Below are 14,653 nucleotides of genomic sequence, written 5' to 3' on the forward strand. Positions count from 1 at the left end.
ACATGAGCACCCCCAAAATGAAACTCTTAGGTGTAAATCTAACAAGATTTATATGAGGAAAATTACAAAACTGATTAACAACACTGAGAATTAAATGGAGAGATAGTCCATGTTATTTGATGGGAATAGTCATTACTGTCATGATGTCATTTTCTCCCAAAATTGTACTTCTTGGTATAGGCCTTGGGTAAATTTAATAAATATATACATCATGATCCATCTGCAAGAATGTTCATATCAGTAGTATATTTATACTTAAGTTGTAAAATGGAAAACAACCAAAATGACTGTAAATTGCAGAATGGGCTGGGTATATTTATATAATGGAATACTATACAGCAATGAAAATAAATGGCCTGTACCTCTATTGAATAGTGTCAGAAATCTTTCATCCACAATCTTAAGTGTTATGTTGAATGAAAAAAATAAGATACTTGTTATATATTGTATATTTTTAATAATTCCATTCATATAGTTAAGAAATACACTAATGTAAGTCATATATATGTATATATTTAAATTTATTTCAGGGATATATATATATATATATTGATTGGGTCCTGTCAGTATTTTATTTTTTGACTCAGGTGGCACTAATACATGTGTGCTCTTTATAATTGTTCTGTGTATCTGTATGTACTTTATGTTGTCATGTTCCATGGTAAGAAAATTAATATTATGTATTTATCAATTAGTCTTCTTTAAAACCAGAAGATGCTTTGAAATAGAAATGTCTCATCTTTTATTCTAGGTAATCATTCATAAGTATTTGCTCACAGAAATGTAGATCAAATATTAAGGTCAAATAAAAGGTTAACATTTTTGAAAAACAAGTATAGTTCTGTGCTTCTTAGTCATGACTATTACAATAATCAAGCCTACAAATTACCTCCTGCAGTTAAATAAGTGCAAAGTTTTTGAAATCTGAGGTAACCAAAAATAAGAGCAGTAGCTGAAATTAACAATACTGCGTTGGATGCAGGCAATATGACTTTTCAGTAAACTCCATTTTTATAATAGTTATATGCATTTATCTCAAGGAACCCTGGCTTTTAAGCTATTTGCTTTTGGAAAAAAAATTCAGGAAATATATCTGGGCTCTTGAATAAAATTTGAATGTGAAATATATATACCATAAAAAGAAAAATAAGTGTGTACATACACACGTACTCATACCCTCATATATACCTGAAGATACCATCAGATATTTTTGGCCCATGTAAAAGAAATCTTAATGTTCTAATTGGCACATTACCAGGAATTTAAGCCATCTTACTATTGCAAGATTTACGCAGCAGTGGTGATAAGAGTGACAATAGAACATAAATTGTATTTTTCCAAAAAAAAATTGTGCTCAATATAAAGATTTTACACCAGTTTTTTTTTTTTTTTAATTAGAATGAATGCATTGTCCGGTCTACAGTCTTACCAATCAGTTATTTAGCAATGGGCTGCTATCAGCATCTGCTAAAGCTCTTTAGGTTCAGAGTGAAGTAAAGGTAAATGCAAATACAAGCCCATTAAATCTGTTGCTAGACGTTGTCTTCCTAGTTTACAAATGCAGCACTTTATTTTAATTTTTTAATAATATTTTTTTATTATATTATGTTAGTCACCATATAGTTCATCCCTAGTTTTTGATGTAAAGTTCCATGATTCATTGCACAAATGCAACACTTTAAAACACTTCGAATGACATAGCAATGGCAAAATATACCTTCTTGGAAAATAAATAAATAAATAAATAAATGTCTTTTGGAAATTCTCTCATGACCACGGGAAGAAGACCAGAGAGAGAGTGACAGCAGCCTACAGCTATAAGATCGCGCGAAGCAGAACGAGTCATTGCTGCATCGGCCATTTGGAAAGAGCAGCACATTGGTATATAAGCCAAGTAAAAAGTTTCAGTTCCTGATGTTTGTGATCTTGCATCATGTTCCCTCAAAAGAAAGTTGACCTTTCATAATTCCTCTTTGTAGGAAGAATGCCTCTTGGGAAGCACACTTTGAAAAGATTGACAACGTTTTAACGGAACTGAATATTTTAAAGTATGAACAATTTATGTATTAGAAGCAATCTTTAATTTCAAAACCGTCACCTGCTTGCTAAAAATAGGGACTCCTAGCAAGAGTGCATCTCATTGAATATAATTTCTATTGGTGTATTTTTAGTACACGGTATGATAAGTTGACTAATGGGGAATTTAAACGTGTATTTTAATGATAGGAAAATTTGAAGAGTCTTAATTCTGATAAGAATTCCCAAGCATTATGCTGTTAGGTGGGCAAAATGAAAGTATAACGCTCATCCCCAAAAAATACTTTTGAAAAAGTGGTTTCACTCAACATCTTTTGTTGAAGCCAGTGTTACTGGTTTCATTATTTCTATATCTGGAATTTGGAATCCACATTTAAGAAATAGCAGGGAAGAAAGTTAAGCTGTCAATTTTCTATTTTTAGCTCTTGTACATAGTACACTTTCAATAACATCTTTAAAAAGATATCGTAGGGGCATTTGTGAAATTGCTTAAGGTAATTAATTCAAGTTCAAATTAGAAAATGAACTCATCAGGGACATTTCTCAGGAAAGAATTCCTTCAGAGTACAGCATGTCTGAGAGGAGATATTTTAGGATTGCAGTTGATTGGATACTCTTAGAAACATAAAGTAATGTTTATGCATATATTTATATAAAACTATCCCTTTCTCATTTGCCAAAGAAGTTTCTTCTTTCCTTCTACCTCCTTCCCACATTTTGTTTCTGTGTGGTGTCTACACTGCTGTTGAGCTCAGCAAACTTCCTCAGCAGATTAATCCACACTTATTCTTCTTCTCTCCAGAGCACTGCCTAGTGCCTAAGGCACGCTGGCACCTACCAGTGGAGCCTCAGGTGACCCCACACTGGTCTCCGCAACAGCTGAGTTGTGTGCTTTCTGCAAGGGTAGCTGTGTATGTGTGAGAACCTGATTATGCCACTTCCACTTAGTATTGCAATGATCAAATTTAATTAAATATTATGTATGTTGAAGAAATAATAATTTGAAAATTATCTATGGAAAATCAGGATGAATATCTTAATATAAAAAGGAGTCATTAAAACACAAGTTGTCAAATTAGATGTGGGAGGAGAAAAGTATAAAATATTGGGAGAAATTACAACATCCTCTATTATATCCAGTTTTCTACACAAGTTTCTAGGTTCCCTTTAAAGAAGCAGAGACTGAAAATGGTAGTGTTGGCATTATGGTTGAGATGTATGCACTAAAGGCCTGACACTTGACAATGTATCCAAAGAAGCCCTTAGCCTGCATCCAACATTTGGAAAATTAATATTCATTTTTAGTTTTCTTTTTAAAATGTTTAACATGTGTTTATACATTTTTCAATGTGTATTTGTTTTGTAAACAGTGCTGCTTCAATAAACGTTCAAGTAACCACGCAGTTACTGTTTGCAGTTGGAAGAAAGAACATGTAATGTAGTAAATAACAATTTGCATCCCCACCTAGTTATTCTCAATTAATTTGTATAATGAAATTTAATTCGTTGAAATATAATTTTAGCAGAAAAATGAGTTCAGAAAGACCATGCGATAGAGTAGTGTGTAGTGAAACCAGTTTAGAGAAGGATAAATTATAGAACATGACAAAAGTAGTCCACTCATTATTGTCTGGTAATGAAACAGGATTCTTGTAAGGTACCAATGTGCAGAAGAAATTATGCCAAGAAACCTATTATGCTAAGAAATACATTGAAATTTCCTGAAGGACTAGAACAGAAAAGGTAATAGAGAATTCTTTGATTTGCTACATAGGGTCGTCACGTTTGTTTTCCTAGACATGATATTTGAAATCTTTTCTAATAGTCTATAGATGTAGAAATGGCACACATAAATATAAGATCACATGTAAGAAACACTGAATTGTACATGAATGAGCAAACTAATATTTTATTTGTCAGTAGCATGTGGTTTTGGGAGATTAGGCTAAAGAGAAGAATATAATTGGTGGGAAGTCTGTGTGAGAGCAAAGAGCAAACGAATGTTTCTTGAACAATCCAGAAAAGCTCTGTAATGAAGGTGGGTCTTATTGTACACTTAGAGAGGGAATAACCTGTCTGGGTAAGACCAGAGAGGCGTAATGTTTTTTTTCCCATTCAGTTCTGAATGAAGACAACAAACCATTGCGCTTGTTCCCTCTCGGCAAAGATAGGCAAGATGCATAAAGATTCATGGACAATTTGGACCACTGAATAAGCAAAGAATATGTTTTCCGGAAATGTTCTTTTGAATACTCTTTTCCTTCAGTAGCAATTTAGTTATAAAGGAAAATTGATCTGTTCTAATAGACTTGTAAAAAGAGAGGGAAAGAAATTTCCACTTGTAATTCCACACACTTATAAAATTTGACAAATTACCAGTCCTGAAGCAGAATGTCAAATAGTCATTTTAGGTGGAACCCTTCCCTAGAAATTAAAGATTAAATGAGTTTAATGAGTATCCAGTGTAAATATTCCATGAATTACATGAATTACAGGATTTGGATTCTTCAACAGCTTTAATCTTTTTGAGTTTTTTTAATGTAATGTTACCTAGGAAGTAGGCCCATTCTAAGATAAAAATAATCATATTCCTAATTTTGAAGTTTAACACTGAATTCTTATTTTCCAACAAACTAATCTATATTGTTATGTTTAGCTGAAACATATTGCTATGACCACCATGGTATACTTCCAGAAATTATTTAGATCCTCTTAATTACATAATTCCACAAGGACAGCACGGATTCCTTTTAGAACAAGAAAGTAGGAAACAGACTTCGCCCCCCCCGCCCCAAAGAAAGTCCTACTTGTCCATCTTACCTTGAATCCTAATGTCAGTGGTGTGCAAATGAACACACAGAAAGTGATCAGGAGACGGCTTGGTCGTTGATAAATTTCAAACGCTATTTGATGCAAAATGTATCATGGAGTTTGGAATGTCTCTTTAAAAATCTATTATAATTGCAGTTGGTTGACTGTTGACATCACTAATTTAAGAATACTGGCATGGTTTTTGTCCCCATCATGTATTATCTAATATATAGTTATACATATGTAAAAACAGCTGATTTATTTATTTATATCCTACCTCATTGTTTCACTCGTTATCTAATTTTATTTAAGTGGCAAAATTGTCTCAAGTGTCTGTTGGCTTAGAGAAGGGATGGGAGGCAACATGGTATTGCGGAAAGATCTCCAGGATTATAGCTGATAAAATTGGGCCTTGAATGTCAAAGCTATATTTACATGATGTGGCAAATCACATCTCTTTTCTGACAATCAGCTCCCTCTATAAAAATATGTTTATGGCTGAAATGTATTGTCAAATGAGAAATGGTATTGTTAACTATTGTGGCAGGATAATTTACTGAAATACTTATTTTTATCCTGCTACTGTGGGTGATGGAAGAAAGAATGGGAGTTACCTCATCTTGCCTATCCCTAAAACTTTTGTGTTAAGAATCTAGACTTCTGATGCTTGTGGAGGACCTTAATTTTCTTTTCATTTCTTGGGCCCAAACCAAACTGCAATAAATGCAATGTGGCGTCCTGGATTGGATCTTGGAACAGAAAAGGGACATTAGTGGAAAAGTTGGTGAAATCTGAATAACATCTGGAGCTTGCTTACTGTTAAACAAATGTTGGTTTCTTAATTTTGGTAAATGTACTAAGGTACTATATTAGCATTAAAGGAAACTGGAGTAGAGAAATTTATTTCCAAAACTTTACAGTAAATTCATAATTATTTCAGAAAAATAAAGTTATTTTAAAATATAAAAATATATAAATTACTTGAAGAAAAAGCCCTGCCAAGGCTTTTGTTAGGGGAGTATATGGGATATATGGAGACATGCAGGAATGTGGGACAGAAGCACTTCTGCCTTTGAGTAGAAAGAGATTCACTAGGTTTGTGAAGGAGGTTGGTCCCAGTGCTGGAGACATCCACCCCGTTACCATGAAGCATCCTGAGTTAACAGCAACTCTGATTTGTAGATAGGTTGAAGGAATTGAATACTAATTAATAGTAATTAATTCCAATAGCCTTGAATTTGTGGTAGAAGAACGCTTTACCGCCTCTTAGTACCAAGGGATTAGAGTTCTCAACAGAATTGTATAGTAAGGCACCTCAGCAATTTATGTGATATGTTAAAGATTAGAGACCCTTCCCTGAGGTTTGGTTCAGCAAGTACTTGTTAGTATTCTTAGAAACTGTGGAGAGGTGGGGCCCCAAAAATGAAGATCGAATTTATCACCATCTTGGTAAAGATTTTTTTACACTCCCAGGTTGGCGATGGGGGACAGAGGGATGTAAGCATACATACTACATTATAGGTCAGTAATTATGTATAGGAATCATTATTTCAGTAGGCAGAGAATTCCTGCTTGGGAGAACCCTCCTTTTGGCATACAGCCCCCCACAGGATGAAGAGCGCTTCTTGTGGAAATCCACAACACAGGCTGATGAAACAGATATTGGCAGTTGCAGACTGGACAATGAAGGTTATATTAAACGATACAAGATATGAAGTAAGATGTTATAAAATTTAGTGAGATTAATGTTCTTTTATTGCATACATTATTTTCCAGTATAATTTGGAATGGAGAAATATAATGAGTCTTAGTGAAATAATTTTTTTGTCAGTTGGTAATATTTAAGTTTTATATGCTACAGCAATGAAAATGCATGCAAAAGACTTCAGCCTGATTATGTAACAATCATTTAAAAGAAGAAAATCATCAACATGCTTTGATGTTCTTAATGCATGTAAATCAATATCTAAGTGCCTAACATATCCCAAAATATACGTAGCATACAACAGCTGGATGTTAAATGAATCTTTCTAAATAAAATAATAAATTGGCTGCCACCAGGAACATAAACTTTTATTGGATGAAACATTTTTATTTCATAGTGTAAAATTGGCATCTTTGGTGATTCATTGTTCTTGGAACAGCTTGAGATCAGCGCTAAAATGTCGATTATTTTGTTTTAATAGTCTAAGCTTTCTAAACCACTACAGATGTTTTAAGTATAATGGGAGGTCGAAAAAGAATCTAAATGAATTTTTGAAAGAACTGAAGCTTCATTTGCATCATCATACAGAAATTGAGAATAATTCGTGAAAAAGTAATTCATCTTGGTTGCATATATTTGATTAATTTAAATATTTTGAATCTCATCAGTTTCTTAGAGCTGTTATGCTTGGAGAGATCTTAAGAGAAGTGGACTGTTATTAAGTGGGTATTGGATGAAGAAAAAAATATTTTTGAATCAGTTTCTGAGGATATTATATATGTTAGATTAATGGGGAATAAATTATAGTCCAACCCTATAGAGGTAGTCACAATGGTTCTGATTTGAAAGAGGTAAGGAGTGTAATTATACGTCTAGAGTCTAACATTTGGAAATAAAGATTAAGTTTTGAGGAAATTTTCCCAGTGTTGCTCCCTACTTTATATGAGTTTGCAGATGTAGACACTCTTCATTTTTAGTTTCTTGAATGATTCACAGATCTGCATTTTTCATTAACAGGCACTTATGCAGATTTAAATATTACACTCATTTAGTCTTTATAACCGTGCTATGACATAGGTAATTTTCTATTGCAGTGCAACAAATTACCATAAACTTATTGGCTTAAAATAACTCAAATTTAGTATCGCATGGTTTCTGGAGGTCCGGAGTCCAGACACAGCTTAGCAGTGTTCTCTGCTCAGGGTCTTTAGACCAGCTGCATTTTCACCTGGAGGCTTGATTAGGAAAGGTACGCTTCCCAGCTCCTTAGGGTTGTTGGCAGAATTTTTTTGCTTGAGTCTGTGGGACTGCAGCCGCTGTTTTCTTGGTAACTATGGACCAGGAATCGCTGTGGGATCCTAGAGACCATTGTCAGGTTCTTGCCGCAATGGCCCCCTCTCTGGGCGCTTCACATCATGGTTGTTTGCTTCTTCAAATTCAGTGAGCAAATATCTCAATTCAAATCTCCCTCTTCAGTCTGCTAAGACATTCTTAGACGACATAATTACTAGAGTGACTATCCCATCATATTTACAGGCCCCACTCAATGAGGCTTGAAAGGCTTTGTTCAAACGCCCAAAGTCCTATTGCTAGTAAGGAGCAGGGCCGTGATTTGAACTGAGAAGGTCTATAGGTGTCTGTGTGGTAAAGTGTACACTACCTTTTTGTTCTCTTACTTTCCTACTAGAAAGCTTTTGTAAACACTTTACCGGAGCACTATTTCTAGTTAGACACCAAAATAATGAAATGAGGCCACGTTTAATTTCTGGAAATGCCAAGAATCTTGGAATGGTTCATAAAGATGCAGCTTTTCAAGTTTAGCCTCAAACTCTTGTAGAAGGTGTTATTCTGATGTTATCATTATATTTAGAAAAGAGAAATAACCAACGTCTAGGAATAACTGTATCTACCTTTCCATATGCAGGGTGCTGGATATGCATGCTGTCTGCCACCTCCCTTAGGCAATTAGAGAAAGCATAATGTTCATTGATTCCATCCTTGTGTTATGGGAAGTAAAACAATGTATTTTCTAAGGCACTTTGACTAGGAGGCCAAAATTCATTTGAGTATAGCGAAACTATGCCAGAGACTACTATACAAAGGTCTCCATTTTGCTAGGGTGGACAAGTACCCACTTTTGATGTATGAGGAAATACTTTATAAGGTCTAAAGCACTGTATTTTTGAAAAGTGAAACAATGTATGTTTTTTTCAATTTATTTAATAAACAGTTGTTCAACATTTATTATAACTCCGGCATTCTCATACTCACTGTGTATTTGTAAATTAATAACAGAATATCCTAGCCTTGAGGAGTGCACTGTCTAGGAGGAATACTGAGACTGGAATAAGTGATTACCATGTGCTCTGCCATTTGTTTTAGTAAAGGTGTATATAACAGAAACACCACACAAGAACTACGAATTTTTCAGCTGTAGCTTAATGAGAGGGAGGACTTCATAGATGGATATTACAGGTGACTATCAAAAGGTGAAGAGGAGTTCCATGAGTGGGCAATGCAGGATGAGGTATGAAGGGCATTTCAGGCAGAAAAACACGTGTTTAATGTGACAAAAAGCATGTAGGAGAACAGAGGGTTAGACAACTTGCAAAGAGTTTGGATTTGTGCAAGTAGTATAGGGGATGTGTTGGGAATGGCAATCTGGACTAAAACAGTAGGAATGAACCAGAGTATTAATGGCCCTGTAGACCATACTCATGTATTAGCGCTTGAAGATGATTTTGATTTCTCAGAAACAGATGGTTTAGGGATGTGTAGGCTTTTTCATTTGAATTAGCACATATGTTAAATTTTGCTGCTTCTAGATGTGTATTTGAGCCAAAGTATTTTAAATTTTATTTTTTAACTGAGTAAGAATATAACTGCTACTTCACAATCCACACAATTATCATCATAGACATCATGATAGCCAAGATCTTTCTTTAATTTCCTGAGGTATCCCAAGCTCACAAAACAATGACAAACACATGGTAATGTCTCACTAATTACTTTTTGAACGAATGTGGGTATTCTCAATAACATGTAAAAAGAGTCAAACCTGGTTGATTTTTATCTTCTTTATTTGTTACAATATTTTCTAAATGTTGAAAATAAACCTGTACAGTTTTTTGAGAGAAAAAAGATTTTAAAACAATATAAACACGTTGATTCTATAATATGATTGTATTCTACTTTTTTGCATTTCTCCAATTTTTCATAATGAAGATATATTACTTTTATGATGAAAAATATTTAAGTTTGATTATTGTAATTTTCTTACAAACAGTATAAAGGGCACTTGCAGAATACTGGGTTTTTTCTTACGTTTGAAATATCAAGTTTCCATTGAGCAACATCGCATAGAGTAGAATAGAGTACTCTTGGAGAGTCAGATGAATTAGTTGCTTGTGGTTTGACATTACCCATCATGGAACTTTGGACAAGTCCCTTTGCCTTTGAGTCTTCATATGTGAAAATAAATTGGAATAATTTAGAATAGAATAATCCCAAATGCATATTGGGATCCACAAAGAAGTTTTAAAAAATACTAATACTGAAGCCCCAGTTCCAAAGATTCTGATGTAAGTGGATCTGAATTGGGCTTGGACATTAGTGGGTAGATGGGTGGGTGGATGGATGGAAGGATAGATATGTTTTCTAAATAATTCTACATAAAGGCAGCCTTCGGAAGCCTGGGGCTAGAATTTCAGTGTTCATTAAGGCCTGATGTTCTGTAATCTACTTGACTACGCCAATTAAACCCACAAAAAGAGGCATAACATTTTATTCAGTTTCTATATTTTTATCTTACAATTTTCTACATCATGCAGAATTTTATTAAATAGCCCCTAAATCAGTCATGCTATGTTTCTTAGTATGTCATATCGTTGTCTGTTTCCATCTGGGTATTAAAGGAGCAGAATTTGATTATTCCAATTCCTAGGATTCTCTTCAGTTGTTCAGAAGCACCTGAAGTTTTCTGGCTCTCCAACAAGCATATTTTCTAATGGCTTAAAATGCTTTCTGCTATAGCACAGGGTTTCCATATATCTAGACTATGCAGAGTAACCACAGGATTCACTGAGTTTTTGAATTGGAGGTTAAGTTTTCTAACTGAGACAACTTGAATAATTGGGTGGATTACTGGGGAGTGATGGAGTAGGCAGTTCTAGAAGAAAATTTAAAAAATTCACTTATTAGGAAGACTTAGTCTCTGAGACTGTTCTCCGACTGCTGCTTTCGTAATTTCCTCCAAAAGGAGCCCTCTGAAAGCTTTAAGGTGGTAGTTCCTCATGAGGCTTAAAATACACAGTGATTGTCCACCTGGAGAGGCAGAGTCAGCTTAGAGAAGCACTCTAAGCAGGGGTGAATTAGGAGCCTTATGACCATTTAAGCATCCTCCTTGCATTTTTTATGAGGAGGTAACTTGGGGGGAGATAGGTGGTAGGTGTAGAATTGAACTATTAAAGTGCGGAGATGAAGTCAAATCAGAAACAAGTAACTGCTCATTTTCTGTAAATTGGCAGTGTATGTGTCTATCAAAGTCTTATGACTACATTTTCAGTTAGTTTGAAAAGCATTTAGTGACCACATAGTATGCTGAGTACTAGCAGGGTTGGGGCGGAATAAGGAAATTTTAAAAAGAGCTGTGATTCGTGCTTTCTCAGGGCTTACAATCTAGGGAAGAAGAAATGTATATACACATTGCGATAAAGACAAATATCTGCTAAATGTTACTGTCAAATGGGCAGGTGGCAGATGTAAAAGATACTCTTCTCTGGGGAGAAACACCTAAATCAATCAACGGTGTGGTTCCTAATATCTATATTATGAAAGGTCAGCAGAATAGTAGTGAAATGGAATTACGGATCTTCCCTTTCTTCTTGGCTAGACTATAGCCGCTGTGTAGAACACTGCCAGGTAAGGAATAGGTGCTCAGTACATAGCTGTTGAATCAAGAAGTGAATGAGTTGCTTTAGATTGCTTTCATGAGTTTTGATGACTAATCTCTATAAACAGTATGAAATGGGAATTCATTTTTATCTATCATTGTTCTTATTTATTTTTGTAATATTTGCCTACAATAAACTTCACTGATTTTACCTATGCTCTTTAATGACCTTTGACAAAGGTATATATTTGTGTAGCCACCACCACAGTCATAATAATAGAAAACATTTCCAACGACCCAGCAAGAACTCCTTTTCACCTTGCAGTTAGTCACACCTGTGCACCTCAGCCTTTGGTATCCACTCTCTTGATTTCTGTAGTCTATTTACCTTTTCTCATATTTCATATTAGAATAACACGTTAAGAAATATTTTGTTCGCATTCGTTCACTTAGCATAAAACTTGAGAGTTGCATCCGTCTTGTCAGTTGATCAGAAGTACATTCAGTGGATTAACCACACTTTGTTTATCTAATCACTAGTTGATAGGCATCCTATTGCTTTCAGCTAAACAATGAACGGAGGTATTGTGAATCCTTTATCTTAAGTAAATAGCTAAGGTCAGATTGCTAGATCAGGTCGTAATATCTGTTTAACACTTTAAGAACACAGATTTCCAAATTGGCTCTGCCATTTTGCATTTCCACCAGCAATGCATGAGTTTCTTGTATTCTATAACATCACCCATACTTAAGTTTATCAGTCTTTTTTTTATTATTTTTAAATTTTAAGCGTTCTAATTGGTGTACGGTGGTAAATCATGATGCTTGTAAGTTGCATTTACCCGGTGGCTAATGATGTCATCTAACATGCTTCTTGATCTTCTGAATATTTTTCTGGTGAAATTTCTGTTGAAATATGTTACCCTTTATTTATTTGAATGTTGGTGCTTCTTGTTGTTCAGTTGTGTCTTGTATTATTATGGATACAAATCCCATTATGGGGTTTTTTATTCAGGTAAAGTTCACATAACAAAATTCACCATTTCAACCATTTTAAAGTCTGCAGTTTGGTGGCATTTCATCTATTCACAGTATTATGCAACTATCACAACTATTTAAATCCAGAACATTCTGACTACCCCAAAGGTAGCCCTATACACATTAAGCAGTCACTTCCCATTCTTTCTCTCCCTAGACTCTATAAACCAGCAATCTGCTTTTTATTTCTGTGGATTGGCCTGTTCTGCAAATTTCACTTAAACAGAATCATAGATTTTTGAGTCAGTTGTTTCACTTAGCATAATGTCTTTAAAGTTCATTCATGTTGTAGCATATATCGGTACTTTATTCCTTTTTACATCTAAATATTCGATCATGTATAGACTGCATTTTATTTGTCCGTCAGTTGATGGATATTTGGGTTATTTCTACTTTTTGGCTATTTTTAGTGCTGCTGTGACTATCAATGTACCTTTGAAACCTATTTTCGGTTGTCTTAGTTGATTTTATATGTCAGCTTCACTAGGGCTTGGTAACCAGATATTTGATCAAATGTCTGGATGTTGCTATGGGGGTGCTTTTTTAGTTGACACTAATGATTTCTTGGAAAGTTTTCTACATGTATTTTTACTTTTTAATATTTATTTCTGTTGTGTGGTTGACATACAATATTAGTTTCAGGTATACAACATAGTGATTCAACATTTATATACATTAGGAGATGATCACCATGATAAATCTACTTACCATCTGTGACATAAAAATATTTTCCCTAAGCTGTACATTGTATCCTAATATTTTACTTATTTTATATTTGGAAGTTTATACCTTTTGATCTACTTGCCCTATTCAGTCCATTCTCCCCACTACCCTCCACTTTGGCAACCACCAGATATTTCTTTGTATCTATGAGACTGTTTCTGTCTTGTTTTGACTGTTTTTTTTTTTTTTTTAGATTCCACATATAAGTGAAATCATATGGTATTTGTCTTTTCTCTGCCTGACTTTTTCAGTTAGCATAATACCCTCTAGCTCCATCCATGTTGTTACAAATGGCAGGATTTCATTCTTTTTTAATGCTGAGTAATATTCTATTGTGTATGTTTGTATGCATGTACACATATATACATATACACCACATCTTCCTTATCCATTCATCTATTGCTGGACACTTAGGCTGCTTCCATATCTTGACTGTTGTAAATAATGCTGCTATGAAAATGGGGTGCATGTTTTTTTTATGAATTAGTTTTTTTGTTTTCTTCAGATAAATACCCAGAAGTGGAATTGCTAGATCATATGGTAGTTGTATTTTTAATTTTTTGGACAACCTTCATATTATTTTTAATTTTTGAGCAACCTTCATATTGTTTTCCATAGTGTTTGCACCATTTTGCATTCCCATCAGCAGTGCATCAAGGTTCCCTTTTCTCCACTTGGCTATACTTGTTTCCCTTTGTCTTTGATAATATACATTCTGACTCCTGTGAGGTGACATCATATTGTAGTTTTGATTTGCATTTTTCCTGATGATGAGTGATGTTGAGCATTTTTTCATGTGTTTGTTGGCCACCTGGGTGTCTTCTTTGGAAAAATGTCTGTTCATGTTTTCTGCCCATTTTTAAATTGAATTGTTTTTTGATATTGAGTTGTGTGAGTTTTCTATATACTTTGGATATTATATGATTTGCAATTATCTTTTGATAAGATTAACATTTTTTAATTTAAATTCTAGTTGGTTAACATATAGTGTAATATTGGTTTCAGGAGTAGAATTTAGTGGTTCATCACTTACATATAACACCCAGGGCTCATCACAAGTGCCCTCCTTAATCCCCATCACTCATTTAGCCCCTGAGATTAACATTTAAATAACCCCATAAGTCTGTCAAGTTGACAGGTAAGAGTAACCATCACAAATATGTTTAAGGCAATTTTGGTGAGATGTCGAAAAGGAAAGAGGAACACTGTAGAGAAAGCTCATATGTTCTTAGAGAATACATATATATTGTCATGGGGAGAATGTTGGTAGAAATGTGAACATTAACGGTGCTTACGTTGAGGTCTCGATTGGGAATGAGGAACATGCTTTTGGAAACTGGAAAATAGTTGATCCATTTTATAAAGTAACGGAGAATGTGGCTGAATTATGTTTGTTTACTGGAAAGTAGAAAGTTGATCAATTCTGGGTGATCAACTTGAATATTTAG

The 14,653-nt window shown here is 34.4% G+C and overlaps 1 long non-coding RNA gene across 3 annotated transcripts in view; it reads left to right on the forward strand.

Annotated features, from left to right (window-relative positions):
- LOC123002287 (uncharacterized) overlaps nucleotides 1–14,653 on the forward strand; it is a 1,175,027-nt gene that overhangs the window by 718,923 nt on the left and 441,451 nt on the right. The window lies entirely within an intron of this gene.

The sequence above is a fragment of the Ursus arctos genome, chromosome X (genome assembly GCF_023065955.2).
Source record: "Ursus arctos isolate Adak ecotype North America chromosome X, UrsArc2.0, whole genome shotgun sequence".
Lineage (NCBI taxonomy): Eukaryota > Metazoa > Chordata > Mammalia > Carnivora > Ursidae > Ursus > Ursus arctos.